This window comes from Hippopotamus amphibius, chromosome 7 (genome assembly GCF_030028045.1).
Source record: "Hippopotamus amphibius kiboko isolate mHipAmp2 chromosome 7, mHipAmp2.hap2, whole genome shotgun sequence".
NCBI lineage: Eukaryota > Metazoa > Chordata > Mammalia > Artiodactyla > Hippopotamidae > Hippopotamus > Hippopotamus amphibius.
In genome coordinates, this window is record NC_080192.1 from 20,204,733 (window position 1) to 20,214,512 (window position 9,780).

Below are 9,780 nucleotides of genomic sequence, written 5' to 3' on the forward strand. Positions count from 1 at the left end.
ACTATTATATACAGAATGGTAAACAACAAGGTCCTGCTGTATAGCACAAGGAACTATATTCAATAACCTGTGATAAACCGTAATGGAAAAGAATATAAAAGGGAATTCCCTGGCTGTCCAGTGGTTAGGACTTGGTGCTTTCACTGCTGAGGGCCTAAGTTCAATCCCTGGTCAAGGAACAAAGTTTCCACAAGCTGCTCAGTGTGGCCAACAACAACAACAACAACAAAATTAGAGATTAAAAAAAAAGGATATAGAAATGAATGTATATATGTGTGTATAACTGAGTCACTTTGCTGTACAGCAGAAATTAATATTGTAAATCAACTATACTTTGATTAAAAATAAATAAATTTTAGAAAAGAATCAGCTTTTCCATTTCTTCAGAAAGGTCATTGGAATTTTGATAAGGATTGCATTGAAATTATACAAGGCTTTGGGGACTATTACCATCTTAACAATATTAATTCTTGCAATTCATGAACATGAGATGTCTTTCCATTTATCTATGTCTTCATTAATTTCTTTCAACAATGCTTTATAGTGTTAGTATCCAAGTCTTTCATCTCCTTGGTTAAATATATTCCAGGTATTTTATTTTTTTGGATGTTATTGTAAATGGAATTGTTTTCTTAATTTCCCTTTTGATTTACTCCTTGCTGGTATATAGAAATGCAACTGATTTTTGTGTGTTAATCTTGCACCCTACTACTTGTCTGGATTCATTTATTAGCTATAGTGTGTGTGTTTTCTTTGGAATTTTCTATGTACATGATTATGTCATTTGCAAAGAGAGATGTTTTTAAAATTTCATTTATTTATTTATTTTTTTGCCACATGGCTTGTGGGATCTTAGTTCCCTGACCAGGGATCGAATTCAGGCCCTCAGGCAGTGAAAGCGCAGAGTCTTAACCACTGGACCACCAGGGAATTCCCAAGAGAGATGGTTTTACTTCCTACTTTCCAACTTGGATGCCTTTTATTATGTTTTCTTGCCTAATTGCTCTGGCTAGAACTCACAGTATAATGTTGAATAGCAGTATTGAAAGTGGGTAATCATGGGACTTCCCTGGTGGCACAGTGGTTAAGAATCCGAGTGCCAATGCAGGGGACGTGGGTTCGATCCCTGGTCTGGGAAGATCCCACATGCCGTGGAGCAACTAAGCCTGTGCACCACAGCTATTGAGCCTGTGCTCTAGAGCCCATGAGCCACAACTACTGAGCCTGCGTGCCGCAACTACTGAATCCGAGCACCTAGAGCCTGTGTTCTGCAACAAGAGAAGCCATCACAATGAGAAATCCATGCACTGCAATGAAAAGTAGCCCCTGCTCACTGGAACTAGAAGCCTGTGTGCAGCAACAAAGACCCAATGCAAGTAAAAAATGAATAAATAAATCTTTAAAAAAGAAAAGAAAAGAAAGTGGGTAATTTTGTCTTATTCCTGATTGTAAGGGAAGAGCTTGGTTTTTCACACTGAGTATGATGTAGCTGTGGGTTTTTCCTGAATGCCCTTTATCATTTTGAGGAAGTTCCCTTCTATGCTTAGTTTTCTGAGAGTTTTTATCATGAAAGGATATTGGATTTTGTCTAATGCATTATCTACATCAATTAAGATGATCGTGTGAGTTTTTTCCCTTCATTCTATTTATGTAGTATAACACTGATTGATTTTCTTATGTTGAGTCACTCTTGCATTCCTGGGACAAATTCCACTCGGTCATGGTGTACAGTCCTTTTAATATGTTATTGGATTCAGTTTGCAACTATTTTGTTGAGGATTTTGCATCTATATTCATAAGGGATATTGGTATGTAGTTTTCATGAGGTGTCTTTGCTTGGCTTTGGTTTCAGGATAACCCTGGCCTCAAAAAACTAGTTAAGAAGTATTTCCTCTTCTATTTTTTAGAAGAGTTTGAGAAGGATTAGTGTTCCTTTTTCATTGACTGTTTTGTAGAATTTACCAGGGAAGCCATCTGGTTCTGATTCTAGGCTTTTCTTTGTTGAGATGTTTTTTATTATTGATTCAATGCCTCTACTTGTTATAGAAATGAAAAATAGGGCTTCCCCTGGTGGTGCAGTGGTTAAGAATCCACCTGCCAATGCAGGGGACACGGGTTCGATCCCTGCTCTGGGAAGATTCCACATGCCGCAGAGCAACTAAGTCTGTGTGCCACAATTACTGAGCCTGTGCTCTAGAGCCCACAAGCCACAACTACTCAGCCCATGCGTCACAACTACTGAAGCCCGCTCACCTAGAGCCCACAAGAGAAGCCACCACAATGAGAAGCCCGTGCACCGCAACAGAGAGTAGCCCCCACTCGCCACAACTAGAGAAAGCCTGTACCCAACGCAGCCTATATATATATATATATATATATATATATATATATATATATCCCCAAGATTCTGCTCCTGGACTTCTCCCACTCTGTGTACATTCTCTCCCTGGGTGAGCTAGTCCCCTCTCACATCCTCGGCTATTACTGTGTGAACAACTTTCAGAACCTATCTCTGACCTTGATCCTGAGTTCTACTTTGGAATCTACAATGTATATTAAATATTAAAAATTAGAGATAAAAATTGCTAAAATTGTAGTATTTTCATCCAGTTTTTTCCTATGCATATTTTGTGGAGATTTCTGAGCTTTAACGAGTCACGAAGGGCAGAAGTCCAGGATCCAAAATGAAACTAGTCAAAATACAAAAGAAAGCAGGTTATCAAATAATTTAAAATTTGAAGCCTGATCCCACAGAATCGTTACTGACATTCTTAGGTCTACCAGTTCTCCCTGATATAAACTGCCTCATTATATGTGAAACAAGAAGGAATAAGTGGTGAGAGTGGTGAATGTTTGGTGAATTTGTAAAATTTTAGTGGAGTTTTACTAAGCAAAGGCTAAGTGAATTCCCTCTCTCTCTCACTCTCTCATTTCTCTGTCTCTCTGCCTCTTTCTCTGTGTGTCTCAAGTTGATTCTACGTACATCTGCAGCTACCAGGACAGTGATGTTTCTACACACGACATTTTAAATTGGTATTATGAATAACTGACCTTTAAATTTAGCATTTCAGTGAATGTATGGTGATAAAATTGAAGCTGTTCTCCCAAATACTTATGGAAATCCATTCCATTTTTAAAAACTGTCTTGCACAAAACGTTCCTGGACTCCCCATTCTTAAAATGAAAAAGAAAGAAACCCGCCTTCTTGACATTCCTTAGTGTGACTTTGAATTTTCTCTCACACCAAATACAAGCTCATACTGGAAGCTTTGCGGGCTATCAATAGAACTCTGCTCACCCGCCTTATTTTAAAGCTGAAGCATGTTAAGCCCTCTAAGCCTCTCCTCATAAGACATACCCTTCATCTCCCAAATTAGTCCTGGTGCCTTTGCTGGATCCTTTCCAAGATTCGGATATTCTTTTAAGCCTCATGTCCTGCCACACACCATGCAGTAGTTTACAATCACTGAGCGTTCCATTGCCTTAAAATCTCATTTAATTTATGGACCCTAACAATTTCCAGCCTCCATATCGTCTCCATGCTTACAGTGTTTCTAGGAAAAATACAAACATTTTCCTAATTCTGATGACTACAGGTTACATGGGCAATAAATTTACTTTTAGTAAGAAACTAAAAAACAAACCAAAATGAAACAAACAAACAAAAAACCAAAGTACAGTGTAACTCAGAGGTCCCTGACCTTGACCTATGATTTCCAACCTGCAGGTCTTGGCTCCCACTATTTCCTGAAGCTGAAGCAGCATTCCTTCCCAACACAGCGGTTCCAAAGCTGATACACTTTGAAAGGATAAATTCAAAGATGACGTCTTCCACAACGTCTTCTCTAACGCTCCAGCTGGAAATTACCTCTGACTTTGCTGAATACTTTACATATACTCCACGTATGCTAATTACAGTCTAACTCCCATTGTTCTTATTTATGCGTCTTAGTATTTAAACCAGAGATCCAACCTGGTAGCCTGTGAGCTAAATGCAGCCTGCAAGTGAATTTTGCTCAGCCCACACACTTGTTTCAGGTAAAAAAAATATAAAAATCACTTAAATCATGAATTTGGGGCTTTTCTTGGAAATCTGGGGGCCAGGCAGAAAGAATAGGCTAGAGCTCAGGAAGGGTCATTCTATTTTGCTTCTTGGGACACTTCACTCATTTGTGTCAAGTCCTGAGCCCAGGTGGGTATTTGAATTTGCAATACTTAGTCACAACATTGGTATTCTTGAGGCTGCATTTTGTCTTAACTGTCTGTATAGCTTGCAACAGGCATGTAGCCATTTGTAGCTGAAAAAAATAAATGTCTATGGATTGACAGGTAAGTCTTTCTTCTTTTTTTTTTAAGTAACTTTGAGGTCATGTCAATGGGATCCAACCAATTTCTCCTCTTCCCATATTCCATCATAACATCTGATCTATCAATAAGTATCTATTTTGGAGATACAAAACAAGCAAGTGTGGCACCTTGCCCTGCATCATGGGGGTACTATTTGAGGTAACGAGAAAAAAGCACATGAAATAATTTGTGAGCAAGACATCATTGTCATTTCAAGGCAGCACAGAAAAGGTTTAACAGATGAGACACCGGAGTCAGACAGAGTTGGGTTTATAACTTGTCTCGGTACTTAGAATCTTGTAGTATCTGGTAAAGTATTAGGCCTTCTGAGCCTGAGTTTCCTCATCTTTTGCTGGTCCCATTTCAAGATCGAGACTGGGACAATAATCACATCTACCCCACAGAGATGTGGGAGGGTTAAATGAGCTGACACATGTGAAGTCCGTGGCAGTGTCTGGACCTGACAGATGTCCTATGGATGGAGGGAGTAACTATTGGCAGCTAAATAATCCAGAATCATCTATAGAACATATAAGAACATCTAATCGGTATACAAAATTCACCCAGCCCTATTTCCCATATATATAATCAGTGTTATCAGTTAATCTGTTACTCTACTAAAAGTTAGCTGCTAAATATTCAGAGTTTACTCCTATGTGTGATTGCTGGCTTTGTGTGGGTGTGATGGAAAAGATCAGTTTGTCACTGCGAGTCTTTTCACACTGTGGACATGTAAAGACCAGCCCTTGGTCTGCAGCTGCAGCTGCTATTTGCAGGGCTGGGGCCTCCGAGATGGGGTTCTGTGGCTCAGATTTATTTTCTGCCCAGTGCCTTTGTTTGAAAAGACTCTGGTCCTGCTCAGCTGCCCTGACTACTGCTGCTGCCACACAGTGCCCTCGTTTTCCTCCCTGGTTGAAGGTGTGCTTCTTCCTTCATCTGACTCCCAGAAAATTCAGGGAGGTGACCATCATTTAGTAAACACTTCCAGTGTCCCAGGCATTCTGCTAAGTAAGCATTTTACATGCATCATCTCCTCTCATACGTATAAAATGCTGCATTTCTATCCCCATTCTAAGATAAGGAAATTGAGGTGCACGAAGGAGGTTAGATGCTTTTCCATAGCTCACAGTTTGGAAGAGGTAGAGCCAGTATTTGAAAGAAGGTATGCTTACCAGAATCCAAGGTCTTAACCATTAAACTATATTTCCTCAAATAAATTTAGGTGGAAGTTGTTGTATAACAAAGGGAGCCCAACTCGAGGATGGAAGATGCCTTTGAGGACTGGGGCAGGGAGGGTGGGGGGGACTTGAGGGGGGGGGGAGTCAAGGAAGGGAGGGAATATGGGGATATGTGTATAAAAACAGATGATTGAACCTGGTGTACCCCCCAAAAAAATAAAAAAATAAAAATTAACAAAAAAAAAATTTAGGTGAATATCTTTCCTTTGAAAACACGTATCTCCCAATCCTGAGATGTTTATTGCTCCCTTATCATGACAAAGAAGGTGGCAAAGATGTGTCCTGCCTAGGCTCAGTCCGTGGTCTGTAGTGCCACCTGCAATGCTGCTTTTTTAAGGGCTCTGGGAAAATGAAGAAAATGCAGTGATCAACTAGCGAACTCTGCAAAGGACCTTCAGAATGTCTATATATTGATTATGAAGGGGAAAGTTCCACAAATAAGAGTTCCAGTGTCTTAATTTTGAGCGATGTATCAACAGAATGATTTCATGACTTAGGATCAGAAGTCAGATAAAGTCATAAGCATCGTATAAAATGTTCCTGAAAGTTAGATTGGCCTCAGTTTCCATTCAGCAAAAGAGAAAAACATTTTCATATCTTAGGATTTAGTCAAGTTCAAAGTCTTTTAAGTTATAGGGAAAAAAAATTTTATGTATCTTTGAATCCTGTTAAGTTAAAAAATCTTTAGATATGGTTGAGAAACCTAGGCATATATCTTAAAAGCTGAAGAAACGCAAAATGAAAGGAAGTGATCAGTTGGGGGTGGAGTTGGTCCAGAGTTTCAAATACTTGACAATACACAGAGAATTGGGTAATGCAGGTCAGAGGGCAAACTGCTTTCAAGTTTCAAGATCCAAAACACAGTGACCATACGAAGGCGCTCAGGTTGACAGTGGAATTGGGAGAAGAATTGCTAACTCTCTCACACTTGAGCTCCAAGTCTCAAGTCTGGACCAAATCTCTGGTCCTAAAAGACCACCGCTAATTGGAAGGTATCTATCTTTATCGTGAAGGGGCAACCTCAGTTAACTATCATAGTACTCATCCTCATTAAGTGAGAATAATGCATTTTTTTTAAAACTCCAGGAAGATTTAGAACTAAGTGTAGCAAAGGTTGAGAGAATCAAAACCATAGTATTCTGTTAGGATGGCTCTGAAGAGACAACAAGTGCTGGTGAATTGGTGAAAAGGGAATCCTTGTACACGGCTGATGGGATGTGAATTAGTCCAACCACTATGGAAAATATAAAGGTTCCTCAAAAAAATTAAAAATAGACCTACCATATGATCCAGCAATTCTGCTTCTGGAAATATACCCAAAGGAAAGAAAATAGGAATTTGATAAGACAAATATACTTATTATTATAAATACACTTATTACAGCACTATTTACAATAACCAAGAAAAGAAAACAACCCAAATGCCCATTAATGGACAAATGAATAAAAAAGGTGTGGAAAAGATTATATACACAATAAAATGCTATTCAGCCATGAAAAAGGAGGATATCCTGCCATTTCCAACAACATGGATGGACCCTGAGCACTTTATGTTAAGTGAGGTAAGCCAGAGATAGACAAGAACTGTGTGATATCACTCATACATGGAATCTAAAAACATCAAACATATTAAAACAACAACAACAGAGAATAAAACGGTGGTTATCAGGGGATGGTGGTAGCAGGATGAGATTAGTTGCGTTTAAGGGTACAAACTTGAAACAAGTACTGAAACAGTGATAGGGATTTAATGTACAGTTTACTGAACATAGACAATAATATTGTACTGTAAGTATGTAATGTGATAAATATCATTACAATGGAAACCATATTAAAAATATAAATGTATCAGATAACATGGTATACAGCTGAAATTTACACATTATATATCAAATTTATCCAATAAAAAATTAATGGTATTAATACCTTCATTTATCATTTGGCATTTGTACTGTGCAATTTAGGACAGAGTCTTGTAATTCCAATTTAAAATGTGCGTGGGACTTCCCTGGTGGCGCAGTGGTTGAGAATCCGCCTGCCAATTCAGGGGACATGTGTTCAACCCCTGGTCTGGGAAGATCCCACATGCCACGGAGCAACTAAGCCTGAGCACTGCAACTACTGAGCCTGCACTCTAGAGCCCGCAAGCCACAACTACTGAGCCCGTGAGCTGCAAGTATTGAAGCCCACACGCCTAGAGCCCTTGCTCCACAACAAGAGAAGCCACCACACTGAGAAGCCTGCGCACTGCAACAAAGAGTAGCCCCCGCTTGCTGCAACTAGAGAAAGCCTTTGCGCAGCAGAGAAGATCCAACACAGCCAAAAAAAAAAAAAACTGAGTAAATGATTTAGATTTGTGGTTTTAAGTTGAAATCTCATTGAGTTCATGGGCAGCATTAGCAGATCTCAGAGAGTTTTATTTTACACATACACAGGATTACTCAAGTATTTAAAGTTTTATTTAATTCATAAAAGTAAAACATTTAAAAAGAAAACCATGGGCTTCTTAGGTGGCGCAGTGGTTAAGAATTCACCTGCCAATGCAGGGGACATAGGTTTGATCCCTGCTCCAGGAAGATCCCACATGCCTCGGAGCAACTAAGCCCGTGTGCCACCAAGGAAAAAGAAAACCAAATATATTAAATTTATAAAATCTGGCCTATTAGAGTATTGTGCTATTTCAAAAGATAATTTAGCTAAGCAGATTTGTAAATGGAACAATCTGATTATGCTATCTCCTTAAAAGTGACGGCTAAATTATGCCAGAGGTAAAAATACAATTTGTAAGCTCACTTTAAAAGCTTAAAAAAAAACGCCTAGGTTTATGAATGTGGGATTATAATCAATTTGATACTGGTTGTTTATTCCAAAGTAAACTCTGAATAACCTTTTCTGCATACAAAAGCTTCCAGCACCACCCTAAACCTTCCGTGCACAGGAAGCATCTCTCACCTGTCATTGGATTCAACTCCAGTCTGGAAATAAACAAGACCCCTATGCCCAATCCTTAAACGGGACCTCAATTCAATTTAGCTTAATGCCCACTTATGCAGCATGTCCTCTGGGCCTAGCACAGTATCAGCACTGGGTATTCAACAATGAAAAGACCCAGTGTCTGCCTTCAAAGAACCTATAGCTTGCTGGGGAGACGGACACCTTGCAGTTCACCTCATTAGCACCCTCAAAGCAGTGCATGGGTCGAACACCTTTTCAATACCACCCAGTGGACTAGAGCTCACTGTTGCTGATGCCATCTTGCCATTGTTGGTTAAGTATGGTTTATTGGTGAAACCAAGAACCTATTTAAGAAGCCAGATATGACTTCTTTCACTGGTTAAAGTATACGTTCCCAACATAAAAAGACTTCTTGGAGTCAGATTTGCATTAGCCACAAGGCATGACTTGCTTCTCCCATATTCTTTATCAGGGTTAATAGCTCCACCATTAACCCAATCATCTGAGCCAGAAAATTTGACTCCTCACTGATCCCACCATTCTCCAAGATCTACTAAGTCTGTTTCCACCATAACACCATGGTCATTTCCCTTCTCAGGGACAAAGAGACATTATCATAATTGCACACATAGGTCAAGTTTCCTGTTACAGTCAAGTATCTTTGCTTGTGCATAACTTGTCTCCTGGGACATATTCCCAAGTAGAAGATCAACAGTCACACCCCACACTTATTTTACATAAATGACCTATACCTCCAATAGCACTTTTAAAATCCTAGAGTTTACATGTCATGCTGGGCCCTCCACACAGGACCTTGGCCATCTCCCATGAAGTTTGGATTCGTTCTATAATCCCAGTTAAGGAATTTAAAATTTTCTCCAGAAAGGTCTTAAAGAAGGAGGAGGTTCAGACATGCTATCCAAGAGCCTCTTAGATTGAGAACTTCATCATAAAGCTTCTTCTGCTCCTCATGTGCTGTCTGCACTTCCCAGGCTAACACCACAAAGCAAATATTTAAAAACTGAAACTAGGATAACCAACTTGGAAAAAATGCTTGGCACCATTTACAAAAGGTGAATATGACCCGGTAATTCCCCTCCTAGCCACCCAGCAGAAATATACTCTTATGCATTTAAGATAAATAAGAGCAATATTCATAATATCAAAAACCTGGAAATAATCCAATTGTTCAACAACACTCTAATGGACAAATTGTGATATATTCACACAAGGGAATATTA